Below are 19,240 nucleotides of genomic sequence, written 5' to 3'. Positions count from 1 at the left end.
ACTCGTCACTGTGGCCTTGGACGTGTGTGTGGTGGCTCTCTGCTCAAACAGAGGTAAAAGCAACGGGACGTGTCGGTGTGTTTTGGTGTTTTTTTTCCCCCAAGCACAGACACTGAACTTTGTGAATTCAGTCATTTCAACATGTCTAAACGGGGTGAATCAACACAGACGGCCGTTCTTGTTAAAAATAAACTAATCATTAACGATGTCATTTGTTATTCCTCGACGGCGAAACCTGCGGACATCTTGAGATCACAGATACTCAGCAGAGCAGGGAGAATAACTGCACACACTTATCTTGGTTATCTAGGTTTTACAACCGACGGCTTTAAACATCTAATAGGTCATAGATGTGGTGGTGATAGAGAGCTCATTGTTTGACTACATGATACTGAATCCATTAAAAGTCAAACCCTAATAAAAATAAAAACAAAGAGACACTACAGTGACTATTTGACCGTGACCTGTATTGTAAAAGTAGAGCATGTGCATCTGACTTCATCATTTCCTGATGTTGCTTCTAGTTCAGTGATGCAGATTTCCACTCAGACTGAGGCGACAGTTATCTGAGATTAACAGCCGGCAGGTGTTGTGCTTTTTTAAAAAGGTCGAGGCAGATTTGAGCTGGGTTCTGTTCGAGGTCTCCCTGTTTAAAAAGGAGAGTTTACTTGACGGCCGTCGCCAACTGCTTCATCATATGGGAACGCTGACATGAAATAACTTTTAGAATAATAATAATTATTGTTTTTTATGTCATCTGAAATGACATTTGCACCATTTTTTTACCAAAAGTAAAACTGAATACTGAAAATGTCAAATGGTGTAACCACAAAAGAATGATAAATATTCACCTACAGTGTATTTGAGTGTACTTATACAAAAACATCAAATGGAAAGACATTTTTTTGAGCATTTCTACATTTAAATCTTAAAGTATTTTGTCAATATGGACATATCCTATAAACAATCATTTTTTTCTAAATAAGTTTAACAAAAGATGTAAGACTTGTTAAAAAACAAAGTGTTGCATAACTAAAGTGGATTACATTTACTCCACATTTTAGTTCACATTTATTTTCCTGTATATAATCAGATTTTTATGACAAAGAATACTGGTTACACCAATTGACACTGGGTTGCATCACGTCATTGATCCATTATTATTTTATCCATATAATAATAATAATGGACTTTATTTATAGAGCATCTTTTATACAAGGGATGTCGCTCAAAGTGTTTTACAGAGAAGAAATTATAATTGAATAATAATAATTAAAAAAAATAAAATAATAATAATAATAATAATAATAATACAAGGACCAATAAACAAAATAGAATTGGAAAATGTGTATTAAATGATGTGCTTAATAGAGATGTATTATTTTGTTTATGTAATAATAATTACAATAATAATAATTACAATTATAATAATAACAATAATAAACTAAATAAACGACAACATATATAAAATAAAAAACAAAAATGATAGAAAATGTGTAAAAAAATTACACTTTTAGTGAAAATAGGTTAAAATGACACTAATTAATAGCCGGATTAAATAAATACATTAAAAAAATGTATGTGTTATTTGCCACTGCATGAATAAAATTAACTTTATTTAAAACAGGAGTGAAACGAAGAAAAATGATGATCTTAATATTTTTGTACAAGCCGACAGCAAATGTGTACCATGTAAAAAGTCTGAAAGTGATAAATAAAAGAAGGTCAGCACGTACACAGACATAACCAACACCTCAACATTACTGAGAGCACAGAGCTATAATTGTCTGAGTACTCGTCATCATAATGACAAACGCTTAAGCTGTTTTCTTAACAAGGCTGTCACACAGGAAGTGCAATTCAACTTTCCGCCAAGTTCATTTAAAAATAAAAAAATCCTCCCATTTGACAGTTCAACCTTTAAACTGTGCCCAAAAAACAAGAGAGAGAAAAAAAATACAAAGGCCTGACATACGTCACATACTTCCGAAACCAGTAGGAGGACAAGGCGCGCGTTGAAGTTCATTTCACTTTTTCATTCGGGATTAATACTCGACTATCATGATGGCATCAGATACTTTCAGTTCCTGTAACATTCTGCCCCGAAGACTTCTGACTGCTGACTTTAATTCAAATGCAGCCTGCAGGAAGCCTGGCGGATGAGTAACCTGATAGAGTCATACCTGAAAACTCTTAGTCATAGATTTCTCTGCCGGTGCTGCATGTTTAAGTGACACATTACTGCTGAGGATGACAATTTTCTGGTCAGCTTCTTTCATTTTTTAAACATAAGAAAACCGCAATGACGTGTTTAACATGTTACAAGCGAGGGTGAGCATTGTCGGAAATGATGGTAGATATTCTGACTGTGGAAATACACAAAATGTCAATTAAATGGTAATAAAAATAATCTGCAACAGACCCCGAACAGGCCAGAAAAGCACTGAAATTGCTTTGAAGAAAGGTGTGAAATATCCTAATTTATCTCAAATTATAAGTTCCTGTTTTTCCCCCACAATAATCACAGAAACCACAACTACTTCATTTCATTGTTTCATTTATGTGTAAATAAGCCACAGTCCAAAAAAAATGATTAAGTGCTAACAAATGCTCACAAAAGCCCCTGGGGGGGGGGGGGGGAATCCTGGGGGCTGCCCGAATCTGAATCACAGACAAGAGCAAAAAGACTGGAGAGAAGAGAAGAAGCGTAAACGTTTTAGAAAAGGAGGAAAGGAAACTCCCTCCTGTGTGTTTGTAATGAATCATTCAGTAGGTTCAGTGTGCCATGCCGAGCCAACAATTACAGTCTTTTCAGTTTCATACTGTCAAATTACGCTCTGCACACTGTTACTAACAAACTAGTCGGGGGTAGCCCGACATTTATAGCTGCCAGAGATGCCACCTTTGCTTCATGGATTCAGGTGGAAGTTGTACAGTATGTTGACATTGTCCAAAACTGGAAAGTCAACATAATGCTTGTGGGAACCCAGTTTGCACCTTAACATGCTAACTCAACAAAATGATGATACCAGTACCAATCCAAGTACCCTTAAATCCAATTGAGAACTTCATTCGATACCCATCATGTAAATAGAAGCATTAAATTACATACCACCACTCCCCCACATCTACATTTGATTTTTACACAAATGCTTTTTGAAAGCCAACTTCAAATAAATATTTATTAATAGAAGAACGCTTGTGTTGATTGGCCCATACAAATATTCATATTTTCTAGCTCTGGGTACAAAAAGGATCAATTGCAGGTATCGTTTGAAAAGAGATGTTTTGATACAACTTGGTATCAAATTATTTCAGTCGATACCTTAAATCAGTACTCAGTACCTTTTAAGTACTGATACCCAGCCCTACTCAACATGCTACCTCATTTCCACCTCAGTATGTGTAGTATGGAAGACATTTCCAGATCTATATTGCTTTTCTGAGGCTATACTGAACTATCTTTTCATAATTGACAGCCTATGTATCTTATACTGGTCCTTTTTGCAGCCCCTCAGTTCAGCCTCTGTTTGAAATAGGTAGTTTTAGCTCCTGTATCTTTAAGGACCCCGCCTCCTGTTTTCATTGGTTAGCAGACGTCCAGCAGCTCCAGAGGCTACTTAAAACAAAAACTAGTTGCATGATTTTATTTTATTTTTCTTTTCTTGTTATTTACTGAAAACCCAAAATCCGATGCAAAATATGCAAGTGGACAAGGATGAACAACCCGTGGTACAACCCTAGCAGCAAAGGCTACAGGACATACGCCTGTTTGTGTATTCATGCAGATGATCTGACATCATTTGGGCGGGGAAGTTGAGGAAGCATTCAGAGCAGCATGATTGACTTTTGACTTTCAGGGAGGATTTTTACATACATTCACTTCACGTGTTGGACCTTACGTTTAACTTAAACAACCTTTCTTCACTGACGCTGCTTTCTAATAGCCTTGCACCTGTATGTGATGTGGGTATAATTACTCTCCTTTAACACTGACGTAGGACATCATGACAGCACAAAAAATGACTTAGAATCACGAAGAAAAAAAAACCCATGTGTCCCCTTTTAGCTTGCTAAAAATACCAATAGGGGTACAATTCCTCTTCACAGCGTTCAGCAATCAATCAGCCTCTAATAAATGCCACAGGAGTGAATATTAATACTGATATGTAACCACACTCCCCCACAGTCTATCTTTCTGTTTCCCCCAGACAGAGTTTCTGTTTCTGAGCTGCAGTGGAAAGATAAGCAACACAACAAGGGAATTTCACACTGAAAAAGACTAAAAAACATTTGGAGGGCAGCCACTTGATTTGGCCTCACTTGAACTTCAGATAAACTTTTGGGAATATTCTTTTTTTGTTGTTGCACAGAACAAGAGCTGGAATTTGTCCTCCGTCACTTATTGGAAAGACGATGATTTCTTAATGTGCCAGATTAGAAACGATCGCTACAGCAGCTGCTTCACTGTACATACAGGCAAAAAAAAAGAGGTGAAACTGTCCTTTAAGACGCTCCTCATGAGGAGGTACATGTCTGCAGCTTGTGGAGGTGACTGTGTGGAGAAGACTGAGTCAGATTGTCTCCTTGTGTAGGATGTGGTAGCTTTGCACGCTGCTGATAAGCGTGTCAATACATCTTTGCCCGACACGGCGTCGACAAACACAAATAGCGTGTCAATGGATCTCTTTTTTTTGGCTGAAACGCAAATAGAGGGATGAAAATAATGAAAAGCGACAGAAAAAGAGGGGAAGAGGGGGGTGAGGGCAAGAGAAATTGAAAGCGTGATTGGTGCAAGAGGCAGAAGGAGGGAGTGGAGGTGGAATAATTATAAAGGAGGGCAATCAATAAGGTTCCCACAGTGAAACACTGATGCCTCAAACTGGCTAATGGATTCCAGACGGCTCTCCTCCCTCCTCCTAAACCTCACCCTCCCAACTCCCCCTTCCTTCTCCACTGCACACAGGGAGTGATGGAGGAGGAAGGGATACTGCAGGGAAAGAGTGGGGTTAGATTAGAAGAGGTGGATGGTGCATTTTTGGGAAGATGGAGAATGTGTGTCGAAGAAAAGGAAGATGAAAGAAAGAGAGAGTAAAAATCACGATTAGTTGTGTTTTGTGAGTGTGTGTTAGTGATGTTTTAACATGTGGATGGAAATATTGAAGATATCAAAGACAGATCTTACTGTCAGGTATCAAAGTGTAAAAAGAGAGGTGAGTGCGGTCAAAAAGTGATGAGGACTTGGGTTTGCGACTTCTGTGAAAAACCACCAACGTTTCCTATCACCTCCAAGAACTTGCTTTAAACACTAAACGCACGCATGCACGCGCATACACACACTACAACAACAAAAGCTCAAATGCAGGAAACCACAAAAGGTAGAGCTGCAAAGACAAAAAGAAGAGGGTGCACTGACTGCTGCATCTGTAGGTTTTCCCGGTATGAGTTTACTTGACTCTCTGCAACGACGACATCAAAGATCAAAAGAGATTTCGCTCTTTAATTGACTAAAATGTGTAATGTCTGAGTTATTAAAATCAGCATGAGTTGCACAAAAGCTTTTTAATGTTGTTGTATAATTTTAAAAAAGTCGTTTTTTAGCCTTTAATGACACAAACAAAGACGCTGCTAATTCAGGCCGGAGGTCAGCGGAGGAGGAAAAAGGAAGCTGTGTAAGAAGAGGAGCGCGGTCTGATTTGCTCTGCATCCGTTATCACTTTTCTCCCTTCTCCTCCCTCCTTTCTTCCATCCTTCCTTCCTTCCTTCCTTCTCCTCACCTCCTGCTTACTGTCACTGATTCAGCCGGATACAAAAAGGGCGAGAGTCAATCACCGATGGTCAAAAAACACCGCTGAGGAATTAAGCGACGGGGACAGGATTTAGTGTGATGAGACGCAGACGGTCACGAAAGGGTTTCAGGCAGGAAAAAACACAGATGAATGAATTAAGGTCACACACATAAAAAAAAAAGAGAGAGAGAGAGACATGGATATCACTGAGTCACACCCATCAGATATCAAAGCAGCAGAACAGGTGACAAAGTCTGAGAGGGGCTTTTTTCCCCCCAAATAAAGCCACCAAAACTTAACTCACTCAATTATTTAGTAAATAATATTAATAAAGATAAATAAATAAGTGTAATTAAAAAAAAACAATGCATTAACATTGCATACAATATAACACATCATTATTCTTCATGTATTTTAGGAGTAAAATATGCTTCAAAACTGTCTAAATTCCTGCTGTTAAACCACAAATAAATAATGTCTATTGTCAAAGGTCAACTTTATAACGGGGGGTATATTTGCATATAGACCATCACATCATCCCATTTCCCTTCATGTTTTCCAGTCAAACTGTCAAATACAGATGCATCAAAACGAAAATGAAGATTTAGTGGCAATCTGATCATGTTCGTTCATTTTGAGCTTTTTTAACATTATTGCATAACTTGTAAATATTTCTGATACCAATAGAACGGCCACCAATTAACACAAGAGTGGAATTACCAGTAATGTCAACTCCATAAGCTAAAGAGGGAAAAGCACTGCATTAAGGGAAAAGTATTGAGTTGAGTGAAAAGTACAGTGTTAAGGGAAAAGTACTAAGAAGAGGATGATAGTGTCCACACACACACACACACACAGCTTCCTCTCCTCTAATCTACCACTTTCAAGATGTGTAACATACATCTAACTTCTAATATTTTTCTCATTCTCTTCAGGTTTGTTTAAGAATTCTGAAAGTGAATCAGGATCGTTTTATTTGACTTTCTGCTATTAGGAACCAGATAGATCCATGAAGCTGTAAAGTCCACTCAGCTCAGCCTGGTTACTGACGGGTGAGTGTGGCCCGGGGGGGCAGCTACGAAACGGGACAAACAGTCTTTCCATCTAGATGAGAGCGGAGGAAGAGGATGTCATGACTCTGGGCTTTTTCGCTGGGAAGTGAGAGTGATGTCACAGTTGGCTCACAGAGGTGCGTGGATGAGGGCACCGAGCCTGTCAATCAAGGATACGAGTGCTCGGGTTTGATGTCATCCTAATGCTCAGAGGGCATGAAGTTTGGAGGATGTGGATGTTTTTACAGTGCAAACGGCTGCCTAATTACACTATTTGTTACAAAACTGTGGGGGAAAAAAGGTCATTCACAGTTTCTAAGAGTCCAGGGTGAAGTCTTTAATTTGCTTGTTTGGTTTGACTCATAGTTTAAAAAAAAAAAAAGAAAAAAGATTAAATTAAAGAGAGAGACATGAAAAGATTGTACTGTCACATGTGGACAAAGAAAAGCAGTAATTCCTCACATCTGGGAGGCTGGAAGCAGAGATTGGGCTCGAAAAATGACAGATATGATTATGTCACGGCTGAAGACTTTTCTGTTTGCGACTGCTTTTTATTAAATCCAACTTTTAGTGTTAATATCTCACACCGCTCTGTCACTTTTTATTCTCCTTATTTTAGTTCAATTTAATTTTCAATTTAACACTTTGAATCATATTTAAATGTCTTTATTTTGCCATGTGTTGCTTTTATATCCCATTTTGATGCATTTCATGTTTTATGTAAAACACTTGTTTAAATGTGCTACAAATAAACTCACTTTGTCTATCAAAAGAGTTGCTGGCTCATTTTTAGTGGATTTATTACTGATATGAAGATGTGACTGCAATTATTGGGAATACCTGTGGATTTTTAATGGAAGAGTCAAAAATATGACCCTAAAATTGACTGTTTTTGTCTCAAAATACAGTCAGACTGAATCAAACTGGTAAAGTAGATTTTAAACTGGGAGTGTGTGAAATCAGCATTTCTTTTCCATTTCATTTTACGCACTGCGGCCGGCAGACGCACCTTGCTTTGGTGAATTTGTCGGCTTGGCTGCCTCGTGACTGACAGGATGGAAGTCCTAACATAACCGCAGTGAGTCTTATTTATTTATTTTAAAGCTATTGGCTGCAAGTTTCAGAAGCAGGGATAAAAAAAAATGAGAGAAGTAGAAGGTGGAAGTAGCACAGTCCCTTTTCTCATGTCACCTGTTTGTTTGCTTGAATGCGCACATTAATCAGAGACGGTGACGTGTGGTGGTGGTGGGGATCCTAAAAAAGTTTTTAACAGCCTGATATTTCCATTCTGATGCAACCTTGCAAAGCGCCGTCATCAGCTTCTCTTTTTACAATGATGGATTACGTGCGCTGACCGAACTGTTCTGTACGCCGTTTGGAACAAAGTAGTAGCCCGAGAGAGCCATGGGAAAATTGATAAAAGCTCCTCCGCCCTGCCAACGACAACATACTGAAGGGAAAAATAAAATGCTTGTAATGTTGTTGGAAGTGTGTCAGAAACGATGAGGAAAGCCGTCCCGTTTCCTCCTTCTTCTACTGCTGCTGCTGCTGTTTGTTATTATGTTATTTGCGAATGCTGATGACTTTTATTTGCTATTGGAAGTGCGTGAGCGACATCGTTAACGTTAATTCGTGAGCATTTCACCTGCAAAAATAGTCTAAAATATTGACAATATCAATAACTCACAAAATACATTCTCTATCATTTTTGGCTGCTTTACAGAACACACACAGAAAAAGATGTCGTCAAATACGCCGAGACTGACTCATTTTTGTCCGAGGTTGATCACAAAGAAGATCCGGAGGGGGAAACGCAACTTATTTTTGTGGTAGCTTATTAAAAGCCGACACCTCTAACCAACAGCAGAGACTGAAACTGCACACCACACCTCCCCTTAGGCCCACTTTCAGACACACAACACACACACAGGGAACCACAAACACTTAACTCATATTGAGCATCTTTTAGAAACACACACACATAAAAGAAAAGAAAATAGTTGTCTGGGTTAAAAATCTGAACCGAAGCAGGCCCAGAGTGTGACGCAAATACCCAGTCATCTAGACATCAGACGGAAATTCTCCCCTTTTAAAAAAAAAAATCTATAAACACTGTCTGAGGCCTTTTATCTTTATTCCATCTGAAGCTTTCGGTCAATGGTTATGCATATTAATAGGGGCCAGCAATCTGACAACCGCAATTATTTTTTAAAGGATCTCACTTCATAACAAATGTCTTCTAAGAAATAACACAGAACGCGTGCAGCTTTATAACTTTTCGAAAAGCTATCCACTCTCTGTGGTTTTGCTGTGTTGACATCGGACTTGACCTCAAAATATGAAACTACATGTGTGGAACTAACATCACACCTTATACATTAGCACATGTTAAACTGTTTGAATTCAAACTAAGACAAATATGTCAAACCACTTCAATTTTCTTGCTTAAAATAGAGAAAATCACTTCCCAGATGTTTTTTCTTCTTAAAATACACAATGCAAATGTGATACAATGCTAACAGAATAAAATGAACCTCTGGATACAGCGTGCAGCAGGCGTCTCTCTCATCGCTCTCTGACAGCGAGTGTGACATATGAGGTATTGGTGACAGAGAGGGGTGGCAGTTGCTATGAATAGCGTCGCGACCACCCACCTCCACATGCTAACACACACACACACTAAACGCACGTTAATACACGTCGACACACGTGGGGTGGCGGCGGGGGCTGATTGAGAGTGTGAACCAGGCCTGCCGTTCATTCGGGGGACGTGTTTGACAGCTGTGACTGACAGTCCAAACACGGCGGAAGGAGGGAGGAGGGAGGGAAAAACAAAAAAAAAAAACAACACACGTCAACACCCCGAAAGGCTGAGAAGAGACTGAAATACACACACTCTGACATGTCCTCGGCGCTGTGTGTGACACATGCGCTCCTCTGAAAAGACACACACACACACACACACACACACACACACACACACACACACACACACACACACACACACACACACACACACACACACACACACACACACACACACACACACACACACACACACACACACACACACGTTGTGCTCTGTTGCTCAGGCATGTGTCTGATACTCCTTTAATAAATCAAAGGGGCGCAAACTTCTCCAAAACTTTTCCATGACGCAGAACCTGAGGGACAACACATAGGTGGTCGGGATGCAATAATAAAGATAGATTACTCTTATCAGACATTATCGGCTCTAAGTGGCGATTATTATTGTCAATATTTCACACATGAAGGTCAACGATCGGGTAAAAAAATGTGGTTAAAATTTGCACTTCTTTTTAATAAGAAGTGGGCGAAAGTTAAGCAGAGGATTTAACTTGTTGATTGTCATGGAAGTGTTGCAACATGAGATGAACATGCTGTCTGTGAATGAGTATGCATAAAATTCAAATTTGTGCTGCATCACTAAAAGTAAAAGTTATCATCATTACTAAGGCTTAAATTCAACCTGCTACTGTGTTGGCTTTACAGTCAATGCCACCAGCAACAGAAACACAGAGGAGGACAGGTAAATCAGTCATAGTTGTTGTAGTTTGAGGTGGACGTCACCAAGCCGCTGATAGAGGAGCATAAATCCATCAACATAATAAAATACTAAAAAAACGCTTCTGTTAATGAGATCAATCCATCACTGACAACGTAGGCACAGAAACTGGAGTTGTAACAAGTTATAAATGTAGGCTCTCTAACTACAGGCTGCTTATTCATTTCTAGAAGAAAAATCTGAAAGTGGAGTATCAAGGTATTTTGTTGCATGTTTCTGCCTCAAGTTTACAAAGTGAATGTAAAGAACAGGTGTAGCGGATTAAAATGATTGTTCATATCGCATCCGAGGTTCAAAATTAGCGTTAAAAAAGGTTTGGGGTACATCCAGAGTAAGAAAGCAGGTGATGGACCAAATAACAAAATACGTAAAAAGATACCACAAGTGACGTTTCAAGCTTCAATACTCTTCTTCAAACAGTCTGAAGAAAAGCATTGAAGCTTGAAACGTCACTTGTGGTATCCTATTAAAATCTACCTGCAATGGGCATCTTGTTTTTCTCAAAATGAGCATCAGACATCAGTCAAATGCAGGTAAAATATCAGTAAAATATGCATGTCAATAAATAATAAAAACAAACAATAGTAATAAAGTTGCTGGTGAAATCTGAAGATTCATTATTTAACCAGGGGACAAAGCTCTGATCACAGCAGAATTTAATACATCTTCACCACAGATTAAATTTAAATGTAAAAATTTACTGTAACTGCTGGACACCTTCAAAAAGCAGCAATGTCTGTTTTCACTCTTCTTACATCAGTTTTGCTCTTGAGGTACTACAGCTTATGTTCGCAGTGACTGAGGCTTTTTTATGTTGCTCAAGATAATTCGACTTCCAATGAACACGTTGGCAGTTTCTCTGTAATCCTGTGTTTTTCTTTTTTTAGGTTTTGTTTTTGTGAAATGCTGCCGTCCCTAGCAGTGCACTGTATTTTTCTCCGTATTTGCTTGATTACAAAACATGAGACAGATGAAAAGGAAATGACAATCAATCTACAACAGAGCTGACAAGAATCGGATATTTTTTCTGTAGAGTAACACCAAAGACAGCTCAGAGCTTGCTTGCATGTATAGCTTCAGAGGCGTCTCTTTCGCTTAAGATTTCCCCTTCAATTTTAGATCGCTCAATTCAAACTTGAACTCCGACGCTGTGAAAATGTCAGTGAGTGACACCTTCGGCTGAGCACATTCATGTTTTGTCTACATTTCAGATAGACACACACACACACACACACACACACACACACACACACACACACACACACACACACACACACACACACACACACACACACACACACACACACACACACACACACACACACACACACACACACACACACACACACACACACACACACACACACACACACTTTGCCTTTTGTGGAGAGCTGGTGTTCCCCCGGGGGGCCAAAAACACAAAAACACACAGACGCCAGACGCCATCATTCATACGCTCCACGGTCAAAGGTCAGTTTGTGACCTCTGGGGCCAACTGGCAGCCACTGTGTGTGTGTGTGTGTGTGTGTGTGTGTGTGTGTGTGTGTGTGTGTGTGTGTGTGTGTGTGTGGATGTGGATGTGGATGTGGCCTGAAACAGACTAAACTACACACACAAATGCACACAACTGAGCTGAGGCTAGTCACTCTCTGTAAAAATTTTAACTGGGTTTTCTTGGGGGCCACAGACCAAAATCACACAGGTTATGTTAATTGGTGACTCTAAATTGGTGAATGTGAGTGTCTACTATATGTGAACCCTGTGATGGACTGGCGACCGGACCAGGGTGACCCCGCTTCTCGCCCATTGTCAGCTGGGATTGACTCCAGCACCCCCGTGACCCTCTAGAGTATGAGCAGAATGGAAAATGAATGGCACCACAACAGCAATGCATTCTAACTTCAATAATAAAATCGACGTCTTCATCATCATCATCATTATCATCTTTGTTTATGATTAATAGCATCCAATTTTTACAGCATGCTTTTAATAAGATAACCTGATATAAAAAACATTTATTTAGAGGAAGCTTCAATCTGCACCTAATTAAACCATTTGTCACACATCTGTCACACTTAAACATCTGGGTGGGCCGACTGAACTAATGTGAGCTTATATCTGACTGCATGTATGGATTTAACATCAATGCACTTCTACAAGCACGGCTTCAGCAGAGTGAGTGAGTGGAGAGACAGAAAAGAAAGAGGGACGGGGATGAGGGATTAGGCCTATAAAAAGGTGTCTGGTTTCCCCCCGCCTGAGGGCTGATAGCAGATATCACAACTCCTCGGAGTGGCTGTGCTCACCTCATTAACAACACTGCGCTCCCTTCACAGCTTCCACTGGCCTCCGTAGCCACGGGCTGATTCAGTATCAACAAATATATGAACCCTGCTCTAGCCGGAACTGAAAACAAGATGCTTATATACAGAGTTTAGAGTTTAGGAGGAGGAATTGTTTGTTTCAGGAGCAAATTTGTGCATTTCCTTCACTGTAGTTTGTCTATAAATGTGCAATCATTGGAAATAATAGTGATAAACTACATTAAACATTAGCGATAAGTGTCTAGGACAGAAAATTTAAGATTTTGTAAGATTATGATGTTCCATAATGATACAACTTTTACACCCAGCTACAGATAAACATAAAGGAAGAAGAGGAAAGTTTCGACACAATATTTCAACTGTTAATGTTTTTAATGTTAAACTCCTGTTTCCTGATGCTTCGAGCATGTACTCCTGATACACGGGGGTGTAAAGATGAACCGATGCGTCATCGAAAAACTGATAAGCTTCATCGATAATCAACCACAGAGCATCTATGTAGCAGTTTATGGAAATACCAAATTCAGACGAACGAAACTGAACTGAACAAAACACAAGAAGCGTTTTAGTGGCTGAAAGGTCATCCAGTACATCACTTCCCATGTTTACTATTGTTAATGAAGAAGAAGAGGAAGAGTGTCATCATACTTTTCTGGAGTATTAATAAGTTGAGTTTTTTTAGTTTTTTTTAAAGAAATAATTTTTTGTTTATTTTAGTCACACTTATTATTCAGATAGTAAAAATATCAATTCAAAACTGCAGCTTGTAATGGAATCATATCAAATCAACTTTGTATTGTATCGTTATTAATTTATCTGTATTGGATTGAATCATCTGACAGAGAGAGAGAGATACATGTTTTATGTCACACACACACACATACATGTCTTATGTACTATATAGATTTCTGCTCTGTCCTGCCAATAAAGCTTATTTGAATTACTACTAATAGACGATAAGTATACTGAATCCATATTAAACAGTTTAATGCTTCTAGTCCCATCATTGACTAGAAGCTGTTAGTAGCTTTAAAGAGCCCGACGACACCTGTCAGAGTGAGTATAGCTACCTGACTGAAGTTAGAATGCTGTGACTTTTCTCTCCTTGACACCTCAACTCAACACTATATGCTGATGCTTTCTATATCCAAATTTAAAATCCGTGAAACACTGCATGTAAAATAAAGTAGAACATCCACACACTAGCTTACAGCTCTTGAAGTCTTTTCTTTCTTATTGACTGAAAAGGGGCAACGTTTCAACCCTGCCGGGGGGGGGGACTTCTGGAGCTATCCATTTGCACACACTACTTCTTTCTTTGTTTTCACACTTGTTTCTTTCATTTTATTTGCTGTGCGGCACCCAACTTAAATATAACGTAGGATGTGCACACATCACATCTTTGTTCAAACACTGTGGGATTATTTTCTGTTTAACTAAAAAGGTAAAAAGGAAGGATTGCTGTGGCCCGCCTAGACTTAACATGACTGAATTGTATAATGACATTATGGAAGACGATGAGGAAACTGTATTTAAAGTGGATCAAAGCTTTTGTTCATTAACAAAGACCTGCTGACAATCCAGCAGACGGTGCATGCATCTCGTCAGGTGTTCATTTTCAAGTTTAAAAAAAAAAAGGGGGCCTGACAACCATCGACTGACATCTGTCAAAATGCTTACTGCTCTTTGCCAGACGTAATAAGTGAAGTGAAGCCGGCTGTTGCCAGGCAAACATGTTATAGGGCTTAAAAAGATTTCGGAGGAGTGCAAACTTATACCTGCGAGCCTTATTTAGTGAAGCGCTGCCAAAAAAAAACTGAGATTGAGACACTTCGCTCCTCGCTACAGTTACCTGCGCATGACGTGTATTCAACACTTTCAAGACCGGACAGAGAAGAAATGGGTGGAAATAACAAGTCTCACCAAGCAGCTGAATGTGTGTGTGTGCGAGAGTGTGTGTGGCTGGCTGGGACTTCAGGCTAAGTGAGAGAAATTTGGAAATTCAAGCCTGCTGGCAACATTAGCCCTGGCAGCCCGGTGAAAAAAAATACCTGCATACTGATGTCACGGCCCCAACACACGAAGCTGCTGCTGCTGCTGCTGCTCTTGCTACATAACACACACCAAAGCTGTACCCTCATTTCCTCTGCAGCATCAGTGTGTGTGTGTGTGGCCTGCAGCGTGGCTATTACGCACACGTCTTTCAGGCACATATTTAATCATTGAGGAAAGAAAAAAATACAGTCGCAGTGAAAGGCAGCCAAGTTTGGGCACTAGATTTCGATTTTAGAAGTCAACCCTGGACACATGTTTCAAAGAGTTGAAAAGAGAGATGATGAGGAAGATGTAAAAAAAAAAAAAAAAAAAAAAGGGGGACAGAAAGTCTCTTCGACAGCGAGCAGGACGACAGAGAGACGTGGCTCGAGTTTTGGAGGCTCGCTCTGTGCTTGGCGCGGCGGCCTGGCATGTGCCACCGCGCGTGCAATGACTTCAGCGGCCCGGCTGAAAGAGAGATGAGGATCTTGAGAAAGAAAGGAAGATCAGTTCAAGAATAATGTGCAGGGTTTTTGGATTTTTTTAAAAACTAAATTGACACCATGCGGCTTGTCAAAATAATCGTTTGAAAACAAAATCCGCTCCCCCCACCCCTCTTCTGAGAGAATGAAAATATGTTTATTCATGTTATTTATCTAATTTATATTGCACACTTTACCGTAAGTCAGACATCCCAACCTGCAAAAACGAATTTCATGTAGGTCCGTTACGGGGGCGGATCGGTCTAATCAGCAGCAACTCAGAGCTATAAGGACGCTTTGCTCTCACACGCGCTGCATTTATAGTCACACAAACATACACACACGCGCAGTCACTCTCTAGTGCGCGCTCTTGCTCGCTCACTCCAGATTCCGGGAGATTGGGTGTCATTTCCGGGCGTCAGGGAGCCACTATCAATATGCAGGAGACTCCCGGAACTTCCGGGATGTCTGCCGTAAGGGCAGAAAAAGTTGTGCAAGTAAAAAAACAACCATCTATTAATGTAGACAAAAGATGGACAGACTATAACAAGTCAGGCCAAAATAGGGAGCATTAGTTTTCTATTAAGGCAGAAAGTAGTGTGTGCGTGTGGTTAGCAGTACAGCTAGTGTAGTGACTGTAGCAGTGCAGTATGTGTGTACATTTAAGGCTACAGGCAGTGAATAAAAACAACAAGCTGCTGATTAAACTGAATGGAGTAAGCCGCGAAGTTAGCCTAACCTGACAAATCCACTGACCTTTAAGGAGGACCAGCTAAACAGAGGACAGGGGAGTGTCTTCCATCTATTTGAAGTTTTCCTAGCAAAAAATCAATGTCAACACACCTTTATAGAAGATATAATGTTCAGCTTTTGTTGAAGGCTGTCAACATTAGAGCCATTTTAGAGGCTTTTGTAGTTTGTGGTTTCAGGTGGATTTTACCTGTACTGAGATCTGGCAGTAGTGACTTCTCCTGATGTATCTGTGGACAGCGGTTTCCCAAACATACTCATACGTCTTGCGTGGCTCATCAGCATTCTGACAGCAATATTTCTTGGCTCTAAAGTAAGCACAGATGGGTGTTTTCAACCGTGTATGTGTCAAAACTCACATGCAGTTCCTTCTTTGTTATTGTGTTATTTGACGTTGCTCAACTCCTGTATGTGATAATTCATATTCCTCTTGTTTTGAGACTGGGGTGTGGCTAACCGCTCATCAAAATGAGTCAAACACAAATTGAGTTTTCTTGCTTTTTTTGCTTCCGACATTTACGACACATTTAGACCACGGCTGCCAAAACTAAAAAAAATTGGAATGAGGAGGAGGGGGAAGAGCTGGAGGACGAGGGCGAGATCAAAGAAGACAGTGAAGGACGACGTGATCAGAACCACAAAAGGAAAGATTAGCTTTTCTAAGAAATAAAACAGGGAGCTTAATGTTGCACGAGCAGGCAAAAGACCAAGAACTTAGTTGACTAAGTTAACCGACTACTGATGAGCTGCAATAGATAAATACATCAGTTGAATGATCCAATATGGGATAAATCTTTTAATATACGCCTTTTCTTGTGGATGCATGAAGCTTTAACGTGGCCCTCCTTCGGCTATTCTCACAACCCTCCAAAAAACCATGGCGGGAGCTGCTCCACCGAAGGCGCCGCCAAGACTAAAAAGGCAGATGTCCGGTTACATTTGAGATCTACAGATACAATCCTGACACTAACTAACAGTAATAACACACTCGTGTCCATGTGACGCGTACGGTCTCTGCACCACACCCTCTGCAACTAAAGAAAGCACTTGTACTATTTTTATCTGGTCACTCAATACTTCACTGACTGTTGAATCTGTAGAGTTGCACTATATTGTGATGACTATAGCGTGTTTTTCATTAATGGAACTGCTTGGGGGTCATTTCTGAAGGTAAGCATGAATTTTTTTTAATAATGCGTCAGATTAGAGAGTTCCTTAAAATTTTCAGCATTAGTTCTCTGAGAATCTAAAAAGAAAAAACTGGTTGACCCTGGTTGATAACGAGTCAAATCAGGGATCAAAATTGGATTATTATCAAAATCTAATCAGGAATCTCAGGTAATCAGTGGTGATACACCGCTCTATTTCCGACCCTCAAGGCTGACTGACTGCAGATGGCAGAGGTCTGGTAGCTGCCCTGAGATGCCCCGCTGGGGGCAGAATCAAGGGCAGGGCTCAATGCACTGTGTGGGTGTGGGTGTGTGTGTTTTAAATTGGGTGGGTCACATCAGTCTGCACTTGCAACTGCTCGCACACACGCAAACGCAAACGCAAACACACACACACACACACACACACACACACACACACACACACACACACACACACACACACACACACACACACACACACACACACACACACACACACACACACACACACACACACACACACACACACACACACACACACACACACACACACACACACACACACGACCAGCTCCATCTGTCTTTGACATGGGAGAGCTTAATGACAGAGGCAGAAAAGCCAAAGAAAAGGCCTCCTCCTCGTCCTCCCTCCCTCCCTCCATTTTCCTTCCCTCCATCGCTCTCCCTCTTGACCGCACTCTCCGACATCAATGCTCCATATGGTGCACTCTGGACAGACTTTTTTTTTTTTTTTTTTTTTACTCGTCTCGGCCTGGCAGACAATCAATAAGACATCTAGACGTACGCTCTCTCCTCGCTCGCGCACCAAAACCGTACGCATTAACGAGTGTAATCTGGCGCTGAGGCTGGAACATACTGAGCAAATAACGTACTCCATTACTCGCGCGCATATAATACGTCCTGAAATTTAGTGAACACAAAGTAATGAAATTTCCAATGGGTGTGCTGCGAAGCCAATCTGGGCTCCGTTTCTCCCAAAAAAGCATCTTGATCCGAGCCCGTAGACTTACAGCGGAGACTAAGATCATCTGAGCCACACACACACACACACACACTCTTTCACTTGTTCTATCATTAATGAATCTGACTCTTTTCTCTACGCTGCCTGCCACCTGGCTCCATCCAGTCCTCAAATAACAGGTGTCCTTAGCTGATACAGTCTGACACCTCCGACCAGTCGCAGCGGAGCCACAATGGAGATCGTCACTGAACTAATTTGCCTCAATTTGTCCAAAAAACAAATTGAACACAAGGTTAGATCTCTCCAACTGAGGTTGGATCAGGTTGTGAATGAGAGGAGGAGAGAAAAAAAAACTCAAAGTGATACAGCTGGAGAGGTTTGGTAGAGGAGCATTTTCAGGCCAAAAAAACATGAGTGGGCTTGCTGTTTTGTGCTCAGGCAGACAAGTTGATGGAGGAAACACTGAGCTGTGCAGCGCTGCAATAACCCTAACCCTCAGGCAGATGTAAAGGGCCTCTTCGCGAAGACGCTCAAACACCAAATATAGCCCAAAACTAAAAAAAACAAACCCACAGGTATTTCCACTTAAATTGGTGTTCAATTTATCCTGTTCAATTTGGTTTTGAACAAAAAAACGCATGACAAATATTTGTACTTTCTACTTGCACAATCAGTTAAAACACATCCGTACAAACAAGCACAAAAATAAATAAATAAACTAAAATGGAAATGTTTCTGTTTGACTGTGAGTGTATATAATCAGGTCAAAATCCAACCACAGCAGTATTTAAATTGGGATAAATCAGCCAAAAAAAAAAAAAAGAAATGGGTGCAGAAAAAGAAAAAAACAACTGAAGTCATGTAAAGTTCACGGATTGCAGCCGCAAGAGACACACAACTGTGAAAGAAAATTTAGGGGTCAGACACGCAATAGATATTCACTCCTGATCCAAATAAACTGTGCTGAAGTGACGAGGGCGACTGTAGCCAAAGACCCACATAGAACAGCTGGGGTTTTAGGGGTCGAGATGGGTCATGTGTTATAGGGAGGAGAGGGGGGGCTATGAGGAAAAAGAAGAAGAAGAAGAAG

At 40.4% G+C, this 19,240-nt stretch overlaps 1 protein-coding gene across 2 annotated transcripts in view; it reads right to left on the bottom strand.

The window, feature by feature from the left end:
* The window catches only part of rbpjb (recombination signal binding protein for immunoglobulin kappa J region b), a 48,427-nt gene that overhangs the window by 19,294 nt on the left and 9,893 nt on the right, over nt 1-19,240 (bottom strand). Inside the window, exon 1 of one of the 2 annotated variants that reach the window (XM_062444343.1) lies at nt 16,208-16,262. The exons of the other annotated variant lie outside the window; for it this stretch is intronic. The gene's annotated coding sequence lies outside the window, so the exon portion shown is untranslated. Of the gene's footprint in view, nt 1-16,207; nt 16,263-19,240 lie in introns of those variants that run through there. 2 annotated transcript variants of the gene reach the window in all.

The sequence above is a fragment of the Scomber scombrus genome, chromosome 23, assembly GCF_963691925.1.
Source record: "Scomber scombrus chromosome 23, fScoSco1.1, whole genome shotgun sequence".
Taxonomy (NCBI): domain Eukaryota; kingdom Metazoa; phylum Chordata; class Actinopteri; order Scombriformes; family Scombridae; genus Scomber; species Scomber scombrus.
The sequence above is the reverse complement of the archived record's forward strand: the minus strand, read 5'-3'. Positions and strand labels throughout refer to the sequence as shown.